The sequence below is a fragment of the Apus apus genome, chromosome 1 (genome assembly GCF_020740795.1).
Source record: "Apus apus isolate bApuApu2 chromosome 1, bApuApu2.pri.cur, whole genome shotgun sequence".
Lineage (NCBI taxonomy): Eukaryota > Metazoa > Chordata > Aves > Apodiformes > Apodidae > Apus > Apus apus.
This window is the reverse complement of record NC_067282.1, coordinates 178,692,681-178,713,614: the sequence shown is the minus strand read 5'-3', so window position 1 is coordinate 178,713,614 and position 20,934 is coordinate 178,692,681. Positions and strand designations below refer to the sequence as shown.

General features: G+C 40.6%; 1 long non-coding RNA gene across 1 annotated transcript; it reads right to left on the bottom strand.

Annotated features, from left to right (window-relative positions):
• Positions 1 to 7,462, bottom strand: LOC127386208 (uncharacterized). Its single transcript, XR_007889834.1, has 2 exons — positions 1,656 to 7,462; positions 1 to 281 (listed from the first exon to the last, which is right to left on the bottom strand). It is a non-coding gene; the product is annotated as an uncharacterized LOC127386208 (long non-coding RNA).
• Between the last annotated feature and the right edge of the window lie 13,472 nt (positions 7,463 to 20,934).

Here is a 20,934-nt window from a genome sequence, read left to right as displayed (position 1 = left end):
TTCTGTGACTGTGTTGAACATGTCGGTATTAAGTTTATTGCTCTTTTCTATGGCTTCTTATCCAGAGCCAATCAAACACCAAGAGAAAAACACAGGGCATAGTCCTGGCTTTCACTGAGGCTGCTTTGTGTAGTATGGGTGAGGCAGAAAAGCCTGCTAACTGGCCCCAGGGAGAGCCCAGACTGATCCATTGCATCAGGAATCTCACGGGGCAGGCATGCTGGTGGCTCTGCTGCTCCAACATCATGGATCTCCCATGAAGGGTTGCACAATAAGTTCTTCTGGAAAGAGTAGGATGGACAGATTATGTTGTGTTTCAGCCATTTTCTGGATGATGGTCACAAATGCTGCCATAGGTAGCATGTTAAAAGAAGCACCAAGGCTACATACTGTTATTGGAGCCCTAGAATTTATGAAGGAAAAAGAGTTGTTTTTAAGCTGTGTTTGTTTCCCTCTACTCACTGCAACTGTGAAATAACACTTCAGCTGTGAAAGGCTTGGTTGCAGTATAAGGCTGAAGCTACAAAATAGTGAAGTTATTTAGTTATTAGCGTAGCTCTCAAATAAATATTTTTAAAGTGCATTTAAAAGTTTTTGCATGCTTCAGAATGTTAGCAGACTCTGCTACAGGAAGCACTTTGAAATTCCTGTTCTCCAGGGGGGAAAACATCGGAATATTGTGGGAGGAGAGTATTCAGTCGGGTGAGAAAAAGTGTGGGTGATCTATAGCTGATGTGTGTGCTGATGACTGGATATATACACAACTTTTTACAGCAGTTCATGAAGAAGTTACAGTGATGGGCTAGAGGCATTAAGGAGTGACATGGAAGGCTGTAATTCTGGTCCAGGTGTTCAAAGGTATATAGGAGCTAAATGCCCATTGAGATAAAAAAATTAATTCAATAAGCATTAGGAGCTAGATAAAATAAAAAGCTTAGGCTTAGACTTAAAGCAGGACTGATGCTGATTCCATGTAAGTCCAAAATAATGATTACAAACCCTTCTTTACCTAGAGGCCACAAATGCTGAAAAAACCTAACTTTTTTCATTACACTTATAGGCACTTTTTTAAAAAAGTGTGAAATTATCTTACTTTTGGTCATTCATCTTCTGCAGTGTGACAAGTACCTGGTCTAAGTGATTCAGAATTTCAGCCTCACTGTGATAGAGACATCAGGTATTGCTTTACCTCCTACTGGGAGCTCTTGAGTAGAGTCTAATATATTCTGACAAGATCGAGGTCCTCAAGTAGAGGTTTAAAAAGGTGAAGAAAGCACCCCACAAATATCCTACTGATATTGTCACTGTGCAGTCAAGTACCAGACTCCTGGGGCTAGAGAGAATATCCACATAAGACAGTTTTTTGGCTAACAGCTAAAACCACCAAGAAAGAAGAATTTTTAGATGCAGTTCCCAGCTCAAAGCCTTCTTCAATCTAATTTACTCTTTACAGCAAAATTCATAAAATTCAGAGCAAGGTCCAAAACCCAGGTTTCTGAACTGTCTTGTTAGGTAAATGCTCTATTCACTAAACTATTCATGCTTTAATACCTTCAGCTTTACTACACCTGAGCCTTGAATCCAGCAGGATGTTCTTTAACTACTGGACTACTATTGTTTTCAGGAGGATTCTAGTTCCCTGGGTTTGAAAGTACCTCTTTGCATATGTGCGTTCCTACTTTCTCAACTGAGTGATGTTGAAAGTGGTTTTCTGTTCAAAGTAGCAGCTACTTTGCTTTCCATCGGAAGTCAGAGACTTGCATTTGCAGCTCACATCCCACAAGAATTTTCTTCTCTCAGAGCTTTTGTCCTAAAAGAAGCATGTAAAGTTTATTACTTAGATAAATCTAAATCAGATGCATCCCAAATGTTTAAGCATCTGAGTAGATAAATCGCTTTCTGTATCTTGGCTATAGCCTTACTGCAAGCAGAGCTGAGCAGTTCAGCCTCCACTGACGTGGAAAAGCTTGGTTGCATTTTTTATTAATGGATTGTGCAAGTTGAAAGTGGTTTCTCTGATTTGTTTTAACCCAAAATATTTTGTGGGTTATCAAAATTCAGCTCAGCTGGTTGGAGAGTAAGAAAAGGGGTCAGGGATAATTGATTGGCCCAGGAACATGGGTAGAAGAAAGTCATTGGACTGAATCAGTCTCTGAAGAACAGCAGAAAAATGATATGGAGAACCCAGGGGAGTCAATATGACCTGCAAAAATAATACAGGGGATAAATAGAGAGCATCTATTAATACAGACATTAATTAAAAATTAGTGAGCTATTGGTGTGTGTCATAATATATTTAAACCAAATGTTAAATATCAGCTGAAATTTAGCTAAATTACTTCCGTCTCTACACAAAAGTAGCTTGAAACAGCTGTATTTCTGTGTCCAACAAGTTAAACATCTGGCTGTGCCATTTTAGCACGTACAGTCATTCAGAGTTGGAATTTAGGGTAAATATTTGAATGTTAGAATAAGCATATTTCATCTACATACAAGTGGAATACTGTTAGCATTTCTCAGGTTTGGAATGGGATTTCATGTTCTATATTTAAGATATTTAGTCAGCGTATCGTACCTTATGATTGCAAAACAGAGCTCTAGACTGATCTGTAAGCACAGGTGCCTGAACTTTTAAGTACTTATGTACTTAAAACAACAAAGCAAGTAATTTTATCTGTTTTATTTATAATTTGATAAGCTATCTTTTGAAAATCCTCTTTTTTTATTTTGTAGTATGAAAACAACACCTTTGTAACATTTACAAAATATTTGGTTTTTACCTGTTTCAGGGAATAATATTAGTTTGGCTACTTGACCTCAGTAGCAGATTTCTAGTTAATACTTTAATTTCTAGTAGTTTCTAGTTATTTCCTTAGCCTATGCAACAGAAAGAAGGTGTGATCCTATGTGGTAGGCTCACAGTCCTGAAAGGCTCAATTCTGATAACACTCAACAGTGGGAAAAATATTGCTTGTGTTACTTATGGTTAATTGCTCGTTAGGTTTTATCCATTAGTGACTTTTGGCTTGAGAGTACATAGGCTACAGAAAAAGCTACAGGCTTTAAAGGTCAATTTAGTATTGGAAATGAAAAATAAGGAGGATGGAGTATGAACTAGATCCCTAAAAGAAGGTTATTATGGTAATACTTGGAGTCACTAGGTGCCTAGTGGTACCTGCACCCTTCAGTGAAACACCTCAGCTCTCTAGTCATTGAATCTATGAATGAGAATCAAAATAGACAGCAAGATGAATAGGGAGCTGCCAAAGTTATCTAATAGGAAACAATGATGGCAGAGTTGGGTCTTGTACACTTGCTCTGTCAGAGGGATCAGATACCCAATGCTAGGTGGCAGGGACACGTTTTTATGAGATCAGGTTTCATATCCCACAGCTCTCTTGTGCACTGAGGTACCTAAGCTGCTGCGTTCAGAAACAGGACACTTTGCAGACAACAATTCTGGAGTTTTAGAACTGGAGTAAGGAAAAGTTTAACCCCCTAAAGCATGCATTAGGACATTCATTTAAGAGGGGATATTTTGATACGATAATTGTTCCAAGAACAACTTGTGCATTTTATGTGAAATTCAGTTGGAAAAGATACAAAACTGACACCAAGACCTTCATGTCTCCTCAGTGAGGTCAACTTCTTCCTTAGTCTGCAAAGTTGCTCTTCCAGGCCTACACCAGTGCCTCACAAAGAGGGACTGGAGAATTGTTCTAGTCATGAGGGTATCCTAGGAAAAGGTGTAGAGTCTTTAATGGCTGAGCCCACTGTGATTTGCTGATCTAGAAGGTGTTGGTGTTGCTGGGGATTCAGAGCTGAGGTGGTAGTCCAGAGCTCTGGTATTCTTTTTGTGTCAGGGGAAAATTTTTTACCAAAAGCTACATATGCTTGACCGAGGACATTATTTGTGAAACAGGGTGGGTAGGCTGAGAGGAACTGATAATTTCTGTGTTCTGAGCAGGTATGAACTAGGCGAGCTGAGTCATTTAATGAGTGAGATATGTATGACTTGGTGGTACGTATGAGACGTGTGTGTGCATACGTGAGTGGGTGGCACTAGGACATGTGGGTGGAAAGGTGAGAACTAGATTTAATGAGTGAACAGAGAAGTAGTAATAAACAGAATGGCTAATTGGAAAGTTTCTGAACAGCCTTCTCTAGAGATGTGAAAATTTAATACGTTGTGAGTAGGTTGTATAGATAACACAAATATGGTATTAGCTATATAAAGTAGTAAGAAGTAAAGTGTATGCTAACTTCTTTTCATAACTTATCAATTACCACTTAATGGAATTATACTGGAGAATATCTTGCCCTTGACCTTATTAGTTAATGATACAAGATTAGACCATAGCTCTGAGGACCAGAAATGCAGGCTCCTTCTCAAGATGCTATAGCCTTCCAGGTAGGGACAGCTACCAGCTGGAGCCATAAACCCTCTTTGGCCATTTGCTCAGGTCAGTCCTTAATGATATGGAGTTATGTACATTGGGAGAAAAGAAGAGCACGTGTCAGCCTGTGGTTATTAGTACAGAAATATAAAACTATCTGTAAATACTTATGCTCCTGCAATCCCTGTTTTGTCTAGTACAGTTCAGAGCCATCCAGGAGCTTCTTTAATTTATTAGCGTACCTAGCTGCAAGAGGACATACAGTTTCCCAGGGACCACAGAGCATGACCATGCCTCACATATGTGTGACAGCAGGGAGGTCATAGGACATGCAGACTCACACAAGCCACTATCCAGGCAGTATTTAGGTGGAAATTTCTTCTCTCCACCAGGGAATCTTTTTTTTTTACTGTACCAAGTGTGCCAACCCCTTGTACTCCTGCCACTGCTTTCTCCAGGGGAAGACAGGAGACTGCTCCATACTGCCATACTTCCCTGTTGTCTCTGTAGGGGGAATGAGACCTGCTAAGGGATAAATAGCAAAAGAGCCTGCTTACTAGTTAAGGCTGCTCTGTTAGGGAGGAATACCTTCTACTCCCAGGGCAATCAGGAACAATTAGGAGCAGCCGTAACTCTTTAAATACGACAGTGACCTGTTTGGGGAAAAGTCCTGGTTAAACTCCTCAGAAACTCCCTGTTTCTTCAGATAAGCTACATGCTTGTCTGTCCCTCTGTGTATGGGTGAGCCAAGATCCATGACTGACTGACGACAAGGGTAGGAGAACTCTCATGTAGTTTTCTTACCTCCTTGAATGATCTAGGCTGTTGAATGGTTTGAGGCAGTTACCAATGCTTTGACCATCCTTGGAACAAGGCAAATCTATGTGAAATGAACCAGTAGTCAAAGGGAGGCTTGGCTTATACCCATTACAGTTTCATGTTATGGGGGAGAAGGCTTTTATAAGAGATTATGTGTGAAAGAGAAATACTGGTTGATAAACTACAGGTTTATCCATAGCAAGGTATTTGTATCTTCAAAGTACTAACTAGAACGCCTTTACAGAATTCTGTGATGCAATTCTTATGTATAATCTTTGTATATAATGCAGTATTTTTGTATAATTATGGCCAATTTATTAATAAAGCTTGAAAAAGCAGCAGGAAGAATGGAAGAGAGAGAGAGATGGAAAAGAGAAAGAAAAGGCAAGCAAGAATGTGTCTGCTTTGTTCCATGGCAGGCAAGAGATTCAGAAATAGGTAAATTTTATTCTTCTAAGTTCAGATTGATCTTGTGACCAGCACATCACTGTTCTTTAAGACATGCTACACTCCAGGAAAGGGCATAAGCCCAGATCAGGCTTTTAATTTATCCCCCTCTTCAGTAATAACAACAGCATCAGTAACAGCAAGCTGATAGAAGAAGGCTGTGTTCCCAGGGGCACAGACAGTGCCTCTATTAGCTTTGCAGGCGAGGTGGGCAGGCTGCTGTAAGTGCAGTGTGTTTGGATAGTGTGGCCAGGATGTGCTTTCAGCCCACTTTGCTGGGATTCTACTTCCATGTTTCAAATACACCCTTTCATGTGACCATTAGCAATCAACTGAGCCACCTCTGTCCTGGAGCCTGGACACTTGCCTTCAATCTTATGCTAACATGCAGGGTAAACTGCACATACAGTAATACATTGTTTTATTGATTATGTTATATATAATTTGGTAAAAAGAAATTAAATAAGCTGCTATTATCTTGAAATTATCAAACATTGCAAGACATAAAGTGCAAGAAACTCAACACTAGCAACTTCAGTGCTGACCTTTTAGACTAGCTGATCTAGACAGACTTACACCTGTAGCTGTACATCATCTTTTAGTGTAGGCATATCAAGTTAGAAGCAAACATTCTGATTTTCAGAAACGCGTTGTCTGATAACACCTAAGGCAATAGGATGGCTTGCCATGTGACTTCAATACTACAAAATTCAAGAACTTACACATTCAATATACATTAGACTTATTAGAACTGTAATCTTATTAATTGTATATTTAATAAATCAATGCTAAACCATGTTCTAGTATGTGGATACAAATCTACATTTTTTGCTGTGAACTAGACATCACAATTTTCATGCTTATTTGATCTGTGGGATATTTAAGCCAGTCATATTGTTGTGGTGAAGCTTCCTTCGCAGTCCACCGGGCTTGACCCAGTGTAGGGTGCAGGTGCTCACCAGCTGGGAGTGCAACCCAGAGACCTGACTAAGGCTTCAGTGCATGCTATCCAACACAATGGAAAATGAGCTATTTCAGAATGACACCTCAGAAACCCACTGAATACAGTGTAATCTCTCTTTTGATCAGAACGGCACCTGGTAAGTCTAAATAAATCCAGAATTAGGTAGAAGCCATGGTTGAGTATACACAGTAGAGAAGAGGTGCCAAGAGTCTTAAACCCAGAGAGCTCCCTGTTGACATGCCAGGTTGGAGAAGTCTGGTTTACCCCACCACTGCTTTGCACATCTGTCTTTCCTTCTCAGGGGTCAATGAGAAGAAGGAACATCAGGTATGATTCAGGTCTTCTGATGGTGATGACCAGGAGACCATACCTTGGGAAATGCTGTGGACCCTGCCTTACAATGAAAAGCCATCATGAGTCCCTGGATTACAACTTCTGGCTTTACATATCTCAGCTCCACCTAATTCTTGTTCTAAGCACCTGAGAACTATATTGAATATAGGCCAACATTATCCAGTCTTTTCAGTACACGAGAAGAAACAGTATTTTGGAATAGAATTCCATGTTACTCTTAATTACATGCATAATAAAAACTTGCAGTTCCCCTTCAATATCTACCTTGTTTCTTTATTTAAAATATTTTGCCTCCATTATAGCTATAATGACAAGAGCTTCCTTTCTAGGTCCCCAGTTCTTTAATAGTTAGGTTCTTTTAAACGTTCGTTTTCCACAAGCACTGCCATTCAGTTTGACATTATGGAAACTGCATTTGGCTTTTCATACTTCCGTTTAGCACAAAGGTGTATTTGTGTAGATTTTTACTCATATGCAAATAAAAAATATAGGATTATGTAATTTATTAACATTACATAAGTGGCAAGCAAGTTGTGTCCCAAAACAAACTGATGCCAGGTAGGCTGATGCTGGCAGTCAAGAAGATAGAGCTTTGCCTTGGCGAATCTAGAGAAAAGTGTCTGCAGGAGCAGAAAAGTCACACTCCTGACCCTCCAATGTCTATTGAATGGTTTTCTCTTCTAAAAGAATGGGAGCTCATCCAGTGCTACAGACGCTGAAGATTTCAGGGAGAACCTCTCTGACTGCATCAATAAAAATTGCAATCAGCTTTCAAATACCCATCTTGATGTTTCCATGATATTATTTCTCCTATTTGGTATCAATGGCAAAGCTGTTTATTACTTATGCTATAATTCCTGCTCCTGGCATGAAGACTCCTGCAGAAGCTGTGATCTGACTGTAGGTATCTCTAAATAGCTCATTGCAGGCAGGCTGCTCTCTGCCCAGGCATAAATGGTTAAGCACATTGCCGAGTGTGACTAGTGAGCTTTCCCTCAGATGATCTATTCTGAACTACTGAGATGGGAAAGCAGTCTGGTTGGTGCAGAGTACTGCACAGTGAGCCCATATCTTCTTGGAGGCAAGGAAGAAATAACTCATATTGAGGTCATGGAGAGTGTCCAAAAAAGTGTAATGAAGCTGCTGAGGGGTCTAAAACACAAGTCTTATGAGGAGTGACTGTATGAATGGTCTGTGTGCATTTCCTTTGGTGGTCACATGCATTATTAGCAAGGAGAGCTTGCAGCATCTCAGAGCAGAACTCTTCCTCTCCAGATTAAAACCAGTTCTAGACATATAGGAATAATAGAATCATAGAATCATCATCAAGGTTGGAAAAGACCTTCAAGATCATCAAGCCCAACCATCTGCCCTAAAACCCCTAACGGCTAAACCATCTCCTGAAACACCATGTCTACCTGTTGTTTGACCACTTCCAGGGCTGGTGCCTCTACCACCTCCCTGGGCGGCCTGTTTCAATGTAGGACATATAGTTTGGACCAAATACAGCTTGTACTGCTCACTTCTTTCCTCGCAGTTGCTCAAGAGGTAGCAGAGAAATAACCAACCGAATAGGAAGCAAAAACTGACATTGCCAGATGCATTTCGTTAGATTCTTAAACTTCTGTGGTAACTTAAATGTGCTGCAGTGCAAGATCTTCCAGGGATCCTTCCGGTCAAGGTGTGGGAAAAAATGATAGGGAAGCTCACAAGTGATATGTTAGGAAAGAAGCATAACATTTGGGTGCTCAGCTGAAATATATGGGCCAGGCATCTCTGATGGGCACAGGAGCTGCTTTTGGAAGCATTAGTTGTGATGTCTCATACATGATGTAGTCATGTATACATACATGATGTATTCAACTGTTGGGCAAGCTCCAGCGGAAAAAGAGAATCTATGGATCATGGAAGGAGGGGCTGGCCACTTGGAAGGAATACAGGACTGTAGTTAGAGGACGTAGGGAGGCGATTAGGAAAGCTAAGGCCTCCTTGGAACTAAATCTTGCTAGTGAGGTCAAAGACAACGGAAAGGGCTTTTTCAAATACATTGCAGATAGAACTAGCACTAGAGGCAATATAGTCCCACTGCTGAATGAGGCGGGTGCCCTGGTGACAGAGGATATAAAGAAGGCAGAGAACTGAATGCCTCTGTCTTTACTACCTCAGGCTCTCCCCAGGGGTCAGCTGGGACTGGTGTTGTTCAGTATCTTCATCAACAACCTGGATGAGGGAACAGAGTGTACCCTCAGCAAGTCTGCTGATGACAATAAACTGGAAGGGGTGGCTGACACACCAGAAGGCTGTGGTTCCATTCAATAAGACCTGGACAGGATGGAGAGCTGGGCAGGGAGAAATGTAAAGTCTTGCATCTGGGGAAGAACAAGCCCATGTACCAATACAGGTTGGGGGCTGACCTTCTGGAGAGCAGTGTAGGAGAAAGGGACCTGGGAGTCCCGGTAGGCAGGAGGATGACCATGAGCCAGCAATGTGCCCTTGTGGCTAAGAAGGCCAATGGCATCCTGGGGTGTATTAGAAAGGGTGTGGTTAGTAGGTCAAGAGAGGTTCTCCTCTCCCTCTATTCTGCCTTGGTGAGGCCGCATCTGGAATATTGTGTCCAGTTCTGGGCCCCTCAGTTCAAGAAGGACAGGGAACTGCTTGAAAGAGTCCAGCGCAGAACCACAAAGATGATGGAGTGGAACATCTCCCTTATGAGGAAAGGCTGAGGGAGCTGGGTCTCTTTAGCTTGGAAAAGCGGAGACTGAAGGGTGACCTCATCAATGTTTACAAATATGTTAAGGGTGAGTGTCAGGATGATGGAGCCAGGCTTTTTTCAGTGATGTCCAATGATAGGACAAGGGACAATGGGTGCAAACTGGAACATAGGAGGTTCCATGTAAATATCAGAAAAAACTTCTTTCCTGTGAGAGTGACAGAGCCCTGAACAGGCTGCCCAGAGAGGTTGTGGAGTCTCCTTTGCTGGAGACATTCAAAACCCACCCGGACGCATTCCTGCGTGATGTGCTCTAGGGTACCCTGCCTGGCAGGGGGGTTGGACTGGATAATCTTTTGAAGTCCCTTCCAACCCCTAAGATTCTGTGATTCATAGTCAACAGGGCATGGTGGTCATGGCATAGCACAGAATTTGCACCTGCAGTGCTTGCACAGAAGAACCTTCCCAAGAGTTAGGATGTGGACTTGTCTAAAATCAAAGAAAATTAAAACTATGTAGTGAATAATGACTGAAAAATTATTTAATGATTATTTTATGCTAAGACATGACAGCATAAATTGAAGTTCACATCACTGTTTTCAAAGCATTTTGATCTTAGATATTGTAATTGCTGTTAATTCCACAGTAAACCAAGCTAAATAAGAATGAGATTTACAGATGGTTTGTTTAAAAGTTACTTTATTTTAATTGCTATTTTTATTTCACAGATTATTGTTGCATTTTTCAGTGCTCAGAAACTTACTTTTAAAAAGTATGGTCTTTTTACTGTGAGATGTTCTTGTGAGTTACTGCTCAGCGAGAAAAACAATGCTATATTTGTCAGCCCAGCAGCACTTATGTAGCTATAAAACAAAGCTGTGTTCCAGGCACTGCATGAATCTTTAACAAGGCTATCAGTACTGCACTAGATGCTGTAGTTATGGTCGCCATTAGGAACAACAGCTAAGACTGTAGAGATATATAGCTTCCAAATCATTGTTGCTGATGCTTGTGTACTAGATTTGGCAGAAAGAACACAAATTGACTTTTGAATGTCCAACACAGGCAAGCTGACTTGTCAGTGAAAAAAAAATTGCTTTTGACCTTGTAAACTAAGCACATTATTTTCTTGTGTGAATTTATTTAAATTCTGCATTTTAAAATAGCTTATCTGCACCTAAACCTGCAAACTGTAACATTAAGAATGTAAGAGGGAACTAAGAATGCTTGGTATGTTAAATGACACAAGTTTCTTCGGTTTCCTTTGCATGGGGAAAAATTCAGTGTTCATTGAGCAGGTGCTCTTATAATTTATGGTTGGGTCACTTGTAGTGACTTTTTTTTAAAACATTTTTGCTTATGGATCAGATTTCCTGCTTAGGTGGGGTTTTTTTTCTTTTTTTTTTGTTGGTTTGTTTTTTGTTTGTTTTGTTTTTAAAGATTTGTATTGCTTCAGAGACAAAGAAGTGTGTCTTTGAATGTAAATGGCATTTGGCAACATTTTCAAAATAATAAACTTGGAATAGAGACAAAGGAATGTTCAATGCATCAGACCAAATTCAATAAACCTGCTCAGAACAGCTCAGAATTTTGTTTATGCATCCCAACATTTCCTCATGCCCTAGTTTTTATATTCTTTTAGGTGTCTTTTCAGTAAAGAGGGAATAAGACTCTAAGGTCTATGAAAGATTGAGGCACAGAGGGACTGTTGCAACCCTTTCATCACATGTAACTGAAATGCTGTACCTTGTGATGCATATTGCAATCCATTTATGCTTTCCCACCTGGACTTTCAGTGCTGGGACTCACAGCAGCAAGTGCTCCAGCTGTTTGTACAGACCAGCTACCCAGAAGGTCTGCTTCTGTTAGATTTTTTGTTTATTTTGGAAAAACCCGTAGAATTAATGTTTGTTACTTTAAAACAACTTTAAAACTTGATTCGGAGCGAACCAGTTAAGGCATATACAAAGAGATACACATCTGTGCTGGAATACAACTTTGACTTGGAAACAGGGTAACTACATATGCCTGAGCTAATAACCTACCTCAGAATACAAGTAAAGCAAACCTGATCTGGTTTGCACCCATCCACTCTAATGTGACATAAATTGTCACTCAGACCAGGATCCACCTGGAATGCTAGAAAAATAAATAAGTTGCTAACTAAACCCAGCACAAAAAAAAAGCTCCAGTGTGAAAAAGGGAAGGAAGCATGCAGCTGGGGCTGTGGGGAGAAGGCAAACAGCAGCAAGTTGCTCTAAAATCAGCCGGGAGCATACATCCCAACAATGTAATGCAAAGTGAGAGATTTAGTGCATAAAAGGCCTTAATAAAAAATTATTTCTCTCAAAACAGGTATTCTTAAAACCTTCAGGATTCCAGCTTTCCCAGAAAGAGAATTTAAAGGAGTAGCCATGTTTTGCATTTTATTTCTGTGGAAAGTTAGGGAATTTCTATAAAAGACTAGTAACAGACTGTCCATGAGTGATAGAGAAGTATGTACAGAGCTTCTTGTCTAGATAATTCATTGCACTACCAATCCTATTCTGTAATGTTAATGGCATACTGTACAAGACTACCACTGTATAGGAAACCACTCTTAAATCCATTCATCTCCTTTCCATCACAACCACAGGAAGGGAAAGACAATGGCAGGATGGATTTTATGTCTGTTCAGTTATGCTTTGTACACAAAGGGAACACAAATATATTGTTAGTCTCGCTCTTTATTAATTGCCTCACTGACTATTGACTCGAGCTCAGGTGGTATATTTTTCAAAAACATTAATAACCTCTTTGTGTTCTAGGCCAGTGTTCCTCAGCCTTTTCAGGGTGATGATTCCTTGTTTTAAGTCAATATTACAACCACCTTTCCAACATTTATTGTAGAATACAAGTAAAAATATTTACACAAAGTAATAGCAATGAGCTGGTTTAATCCAGTGTGTTTTGGAAAAAAGACTCCATCCATGTCTAAAAATCTACTAGAAATGGCACATCTGGGGCCTCTGTACCCTGACTGCCTCCACCTGGTAAGTGACCCTTCTGGTCCCTAGGAGTTGCCCAGCTTCCCTCCTCACACAAGAGACCAAGACAGATGTCATGCACTGAGCTCTTGTCCTAGTTGAGACAAAAAAAAATATTTGCACCCAGGTTGGAGAGCTGGGAAGTGCTACACAATCCAGCATTTATGTTTAGCTGGGAAACACCAGTTATTTAAAGTTGAAGTCCTACGGGGACTGAAAAAGCAAGGAAGGGTAACTTGTGGTGGTTGAGAAGGTACCTTAATGGTATTGACATCCTGAGAGTTACTCTGGGACGGCTTTCCTTTGACATGGATTCTACTTTGTGGGTAAGGAATTGTTACTGGATGGTTGCACTCAAAGAGTTGTGGTGAGTGGCTCCATGTCCAGATGGAGACCAGTGACAAGTGACTTTGCTCAAGAGTTGGCACTGGGACTGGTGCTGTTTGACATCCTTCTAGGAGACATGGACAATGGAATTTAATGCACCCTCAGCAAGTTTGTTGACAACGCCTAACTGTGTGGTCTGGTCAACATGCTGGAGGGAAGTAAGACCATCCAGAGGGACACTGACTAGCTTGAGAGATGGGATTATGCCAATGTCATGAAGTTCAACAATGTTTAGTGCAAGGACTGCACCTGGGTTGGGGCAATCCCAAGCACAATTACAGCTTGGACAAATAATGGATTGAGAACAGTCCTGAGGAAAAGGACTTGAAGGTGTTGGTTGACAAGAAGCTTGGCATGAGCCACCAATGTGTGCTTGCAGCCCAGAAAGACAACTGATTCCTGGGCTGCATCAACAGATGTGTGACCAGCAGGTCAAGGGAGGTGATTCTGTCCATCTACTCTGCTCTCATGAGACCCCACCTGGAATGCTGTGTTCAGTTCTGGGGTCCCCAATATAGGAAGGAGATGGAGCTGTTGGAGTGAGTCCAGAGGAGGGCCATGAAGATGATCAAGGGGCTACAGCCCCTCTCCTGTGAAGACAGGCTGAGAGAGCTAGGATTGTTCAGCCTGGAGAAGAGAAGGCTCCAGGGACACCTCATAGTGGCCTTGCAGTACTGGAAGGGGCTACAGGGAAGCTGGGGAGGGACCTTTCATAAGGGCTTCTAGCAATAGGACAAGGGGTAATGACTTTAAACTGGAAGAGGGTAGATTTATGTTAGAACTTAGGAAGAAATTCTTCAGTGTGAGGGCGGTGAGACACTGGAACAAGTTGCCTAGGAAAGTGGTGGATGTACCATACCTGAAAGTGTTCAAGGGCTGGTTATATGGGCCTTTGAGCAACCTGGTCTTGCGGGAGGTGTCCCTGCCCATGCAGGTGGGTTGGAACTAGGTGACCTTTAAATGTCGCATGCAGCCCAAACTATTCTATGACTCTATGATACGATTCTATACTCATAATTTCAGCTCTTTGCAAATCCACTAATTTTGCAGGCACAAAGTATGACAGGATAACGATGACTGCATCTCCAGGAACATAGTAGTTGCTGGCTGAGGAAGTATCTGATGTCCACTTCTGCAACTCTACCTCTATTCAGAGAGCCCAGCATTTTCTTTGGATTCTATACGTTCAGGTTCAGCCATGACTTCAGTGCCTTGTTTCTTTGTACCTCAGGCTTCAACTGGACTTTTGATTTTGTGAAACCTCATAAATTCTCTTTCTTCAGGCCAATACTGCTGGCACCAAATCACTGCAGTCACCTTGGCTAGAATCTGTTTCTGCATTTGAATCCTTCTTTTTTGAAACCATTACAGGGCAGTTCACGTATCAGCCAGCACAGTGGCATTGATTCAACATAAAGACATATCAGAGCAGTAACAGCTTTCCATATCCAAGCCAGTGCTTGGGGTTGTATTAGAACTCATTAAAATAGCTGAGACTATAGGCATTCTGCTGTTTGTCTAAGAAGGCAGGTGGATCCAAGTGGGCTTACTGATTTTGTTTGTTTGTGGACCTTCTCTGGTTCCTACATAGATAGGAAAGAGCTCTGTGCTATTATTGTGCATTCATCAAAATACTTGGTGGGCAACAGGCTGGGCAAACTGAGATGGTTCTGAGATGGTTCCTGTGTCCTAATAGTATTGGACCCAAACTAACTGTGTCCTTGCAGGATAAATTGAAAGTACTGAGAAGCTTGAGAAAAGTTCGTGGAACAACATGGAATCAGTTCAGGTCCTACATGGCTGGAGCAAAAAAATGTGGTAGGAGCCAGCTTGATTCCAGAGCCAGCTGAGTGTTGCTGTGACATTTCTAAATGTTTCCAGCTCTGAAAGTGCCTTGCAGGTTTGCATGAGTTCATTCTCCATGGAGCCAGCTGGGTTTGTTCATACCCCCTCTGAGCCATATGGAAAGCAGTCAAAATGTTCCCAAGCTCACAAGCCAGGGCTGTGAAGGGATGCCACCCCTGCCAGGCCTAAACTGTCACCTGCATCTAGGGCATGGACAATCCACAGCCAAAATCATATAATCATGGATACAAATATCTCAAAACAATTTATAAAACCTGTATTTTATTAAGTTGTCTCTTATCTTCTACATCATGGTAGGTCCAAAGGACCTTAAATTTGACTGCATGGCCTGTTTGTCTCGTGTTTGATGGTTTCAGGTGGTGTGTCTGTGAGGCAGAATAAAATCTAGTGCCTCTTTAGGTCTTCACTTAGGTAAATGTAGTTACTTCCTCTTCAGGAAGGTGAGTTTCTGTGACCTTTCAAAAATGCTTGCTATCACCCACCTTTGGGTGCTGGGGATTTGCCTCTGTTTACCTCCTGCTGCCTCTAGACTCTGCAGTAAGTGCTCCTTGTTGAGGCCACTCAAACAGCAATGTTAGGATTTGCAAACCTCTAGAGGTACGTTTGTAAGTCTGTGTGTTTAAGTAGTCTTGGACTCTGTAACAGAGATTTCATGCGGATTCAGCAACATTTCACCCAGGTAGGCATCTACGTACTTCAAACTTCTGCTTTAAATTGGAAATACAACTCATGGGGTGTGGCTTTGAAGGGTATTCCATTTTTTATCGTGTCAGATGTTTAGTTTAGCACTGTATTGATCTGTGTAAAGGAAACCTAATAAGGTGCTGTGTAAAACAAATTCTGATATGATGGAAGAGTGTAACAGTGTTCCCAAGATAAGGGGAAGCATGGTTTCACGTGCAATATTTGTACTCAGACTTATTTTTTGCCTGTGAAATAGCAGTGGGTCAAAAGACAGATAAAATCACTAGAAAGTGGATAAGTCAAAACTCCCTCATGATTATTATCTTCCATGCAAAAACGCCAGCTAAAATTCCTGGTATAACGTTACATTATTGTGGTGTTTTTTCATGAAAATTGTGCTACACTGGAAAGAATAAAAATACTGAAATTATCCCTTATTGAATTTCTTGCTCATTGTAACTAATACCTACTGAAGAATGGAGTACCAAAAAATAAAATAGGATTGTATGCTACAGAAAATTGCTTGTCTGAAACCAGTTTACTGCTATAAAGTGTATTATTGCAGCAGAGTTTGCGTAGTTGCCATGTCACAGAGTGACACATTGTGGAAAATATCATCCAAGATGTTTGCATTATGTCTCTAGGGGATTTTTAGAAAAGGGAAATAAAAGTAGATCTATGGGGTTGGGCATTTCTGTTTGATAGGCTTCTTCATATTAGCTGATTGAATTGAAGATTAAAAAAAGAAAAAGCTCCTAATTTTCAGTAATTTTTAAGGATCTTTGTTTTAATTATACTACGGAAGCTTTATTGTGACATGTTTTCTGTATCCAAAGGTTTTAAAAATATTTAAAGCCGTAATACAACAAAATAAGAAAGTGGACTATAAAACATTAGTGTACAGTATGTATAGATGAAACAGTAATAGATGTGAATAGCAGGGACATAAAATTTGCCATAAAAAATTATTAACCCAGTTCCAAGGAAAGACTCAGAAGTGGTAATTTCATGGATGGCTTGTGAGGCTTTTCACATGAGTGGGAAAATCCTGTGTGATGTTTGCTCATTACATACCATATTTATTGATAAGGCATCTTTAGAAATTTTTTTTTCCCAATTAGGTTGGGTATAGTAAAAAAAACAACCCAAGAGACAAACAGAAGATTCCCCAGAACTTTGACATTTTTGATTGTATGAGTTCTTTTCACCAAAATGAAACTTTGTCACTGCAGAAGTAAGAAAACTAATCAACAACAAAAATCCCTAAAACCCAAGCTGTTGTCGTGTTCAACAGAAAACAAAGAGTGAAAGAATGTTGATTTTAGACATTATTTTATTAGGACAAAAGCAACATGTCTGCATATTGTCCCTGAAAGCTTTTTCAGCATCAAGGTTTCAACTTCAAGGGCAGACATTCATGGTAGTAAGACCAGGATATGTATGTACAGTATCAGTACATAAGCAAAACTGACTTCTCTCTCCTCCCCCTGCCCCCCATTTTATATGTAATAAGAAATATTTTCTAATCAGTAAAACTAACTAAATAATGAGATCTATGATTACTTTGGAACTGAATAACAGGACAAAGGTACAGAAGTCCCTGGGAAGAGATGGAGGCTGTGAAAACATCTCCCAGCTGTCCTCAAACTCTGTGAGGGCTGCTGAGTATTGACAACATAAACGTTGAGTTCACAAATAACAAAATGCTGCGAGATAGCCTACTGTTATCTGATTACACCTAGCAGCTGAAGTTGATTTCCCCTCCTCTAGGTTCAGCGGGAATATTTACAAACAAAATAGAGGACTCTTGATGTATCTTTTTTTCTTTACATTTCCATTCCGTGTCATCTTTGTCCTACTGAAAGTGCTAAATGAAACTAGCCAAATGTGGAATCTCATACTCTTTTAATAGTATAAAAATTGAGCTGCATTAATAGGTTTGGTACAAATCAGAGCAAGTGACTATCCAAGACACAGTGAGATTCTTTTGGAAACATGGTTTTGAACATCAATAGTGTTTCATGTTTCATTGTCCCAGGAATTTCTTAAAAATGTCAGGGTACCTTTTTAATATATGCTGTGGAAATTTTTCTCCAAATACAGTTTTCTTTTACTAGTATTATCAATAAAAAGAATATTTTCTAAGAATTCTCATTGTATTAATATTTTGTTTCCCTTTACTGTGAGTTCTAATAACATCTACAGAGTTTTGATAATGTTGTTGAAAATTGAAAAACAGAGGAACCTTTCATTTTAAATCTCACATTATACCCTCAGCAGACAGGATACAGTTTGGGCTAACTTGCTTTACTCTTAATGGAGGGAAATGCATTCTCTGTGAAGTCCCTCTTCTCACATAGTGTCTTAAAAATAACAGCAATAAAGATGTGATATGCCAGTAATACTCATTACATGAGACCTGGAGCAATAAATACTGTGGATTACATTTCTAGATATTGAAAATGAATATAAAATTCTGACACTAAGTAACACTCACAACATCATAATATTTGTATCTGAAATGTCCCAAGTTGAAGGAGCAATGTGATTCACCTGCTGATCCCTGTCCTGATGGACAACACATAAATATTTCTGGTCAGTGAACCAGGTAACTCAGCTATCTGCTTCAGGGAATGTGGCTGGCTGCTAATATTTCACATTTTCCAGGCATGGAAAACAAAAAATTAATTCCTAAGTGAAGGAAAAAACAAACAAACAAAAACCAACCAACCAAACAAAAAAACCTGCCTGCTCTCTGAATGCCACTTTATATGAACAATCTGGCACATTTTTTAAAATTTAGTGACATTTTCTGCAATACAACATGTACTAGAGAGAAAGTAACAGCCTTTTTCATATATAATCGATACTGTACCAACCTGGTTCAAATACAAGTCAGACTAACAATACTTTGAGATGGCTGGCATATTATGCATTCTGGAAATTCTAATTTTATGTAAATTCAGGAAATGTATGCATGTGCCAGAGTTGCTCTTTGTTCATGCACTGTTTTAGCATGTCTAAGTAGGAGAGGCTGCCATACAACATGGGTTGCAAAACAGCAGATGGGGGTGATTTAGTCTCTGAGGAACTCTAATTTCCTCTGAAAAAGTAGTCAGGTTTGTTATTTTATTACTATGGGGAAATATGTATTTTAAATTATATTAACTGTTAGTGGTTGTCTAGCTGGAAAATATCTCAGAACACCTTTAAGAAATGGTTCTCTGTGTGGACACTAATTCCTCTCTAGGAGTCCACTGTGAAAATGGATTAAGTTAAACTGGAAAAAAAACCCCAAAGTCTTAGTGTTGAAGAGCATCTACATAGAGACTCCGAGCCCAGCAGTTATTGTGCTTGAAATTCATGCCCTGACATATTTTGTTGTAACCTCCCCAGACAGACAGACTCATACTTCATTACCTCCAGATGGACTTACGAAATGCTACTATTTCTTTCTGCATTTACTGATAAAATTCTACACTGAAGACTGATTAGGGTTGACAAAACTTTGCAGTCAGAGGTTGAATAGTGTATCCCTGAAATACTCATTTTATGCAGATTTAGAAAATAAATGCATTTACAATGGTTTCCTCTTTGTTCTGCCACTGTTCTGGCATGTCAGATTAGTGGTAGATGCCACACAGCAGGAGCTAGGAAATTCTGTCTGAAAAAGAGGTTTAGAGTCATTTCAGTTGCTGACAAGACTAGAGTTTCCAAGTAAAGGGACATATTTAATACTGTTGTAATGGGGATATTTTAAACATTTAAAGGGTTCATGTTTGTGTTGTCAGATTATTTGCTGGGGTTTCATACCCAAGGAACTGTGTGAATGGAGGGGGGGGGAAGGGGCGCACTGGAAGAAAGGAAGTGTTGTTTACTTACTGTGCTCTCTTACAGTACTTCAGCCCCAAACAGATTTGGGGTTAATGCAGTTTTGATGTAGATAGTTAGATTGATATTCCTGAAATCCTTGTTTTGGTTATCACCTTTCATATATAAAATGCAAAGGTGGCTCTAAGTCTTGCTGGCAGTAGGATGATCAATCACTCATATGAGTTTGTGCGGATCATCTTGAGGGTCATTTGAAGACATATAGAGGATAACCAGGGCATCAGACCCAGTCAGCATGGGTTTATGAAAGGCAGGTCCTGCCTGACAAACCTGATCTAATTTATGACCTGATGACCCGACTATTGGATGAGGGAAAGGCTGTGGATATTGTCTATCTGGACCTCCAAAAAGCATTTGACATGGTTTCCCATAGAACTCTCATAAAAAAACCTGGCTGCTCATGGCCTGAATGAGCACATGATCTGTTGGATCAAGCACTGGCTGGATGGTTGGGTCCAAAGAGTGGTGGTCAATGGAGTCAAATCCAGCTGGTGGCCAGTCACAAGTGGTGTTCCTCAGGGCTCAGTGTTGGGACAGTTTCTGTTCAACATCTTTATTGATGACCTTGATAAGGACATAGAGTGTATTATCAGTAAGTTTGCAGATGACACCAAGCTAGGCAGGAGTGTTGATCTGCATGAGGATAGGGAGACTCTACAGAGAGACTTGGATACATTAGAGCATTGGGCTAACGTTAATGGTCTGGGCTTCAACAAGGCCAAGTGCTGGGCCCTGCACTTGGGCCACAACCACCCCAGGCAATGCTACAGGCTTGGGGAAGTGTGGCTGGAAAGCATCTGGCAGAAAAGGACCTGGGGGTTCTAGTTGACAAGCGGCTGAATATGAGCCAGCAGAGTGCCCAGATGGCCAAGAAAGCCAATGGCATCCTGGCTTGTATTAGAAACAGTGTGACCAGCAGAAGTAGAGAGGTGATTATCCTCCTGTACTCAGCACTGGTGAGGCCACACCTGGAGTATTGAGTCCAGTTTTGGGCACCTCAATTCAAGAGAGATATCGAGGTGCTGAAGCAAGTACAGAGGAGGGCAACGAAGCTGGTGAAGGGCCTAGAGAGTAAATGTTATGAAGAATGCTTGAAGGAGATGGGAAAATTTAGTTTGAGGAGAAGACTGAGGGGAGACCTCATCAGCCTCTACAACTACCTGAAAGGTCTTTGTAGAGAGGTTGGTGCTGGTCTCTTTTCACAGGTAATTAGCGATAGAACAAGAGGGAATGGCTTCAAGCTGCAACAGGGTAGGTTTAGACTGGACATTAGGAAAAATGTTTTCACAGAAAGAGGGGAATAGGCTGCCCAGTGAGGTGGTTGAGTCACCATCCCTGGATATGTTTAAGGGTCGTTTGGATGTGGTGTTGATGGATATGGTTTAATGG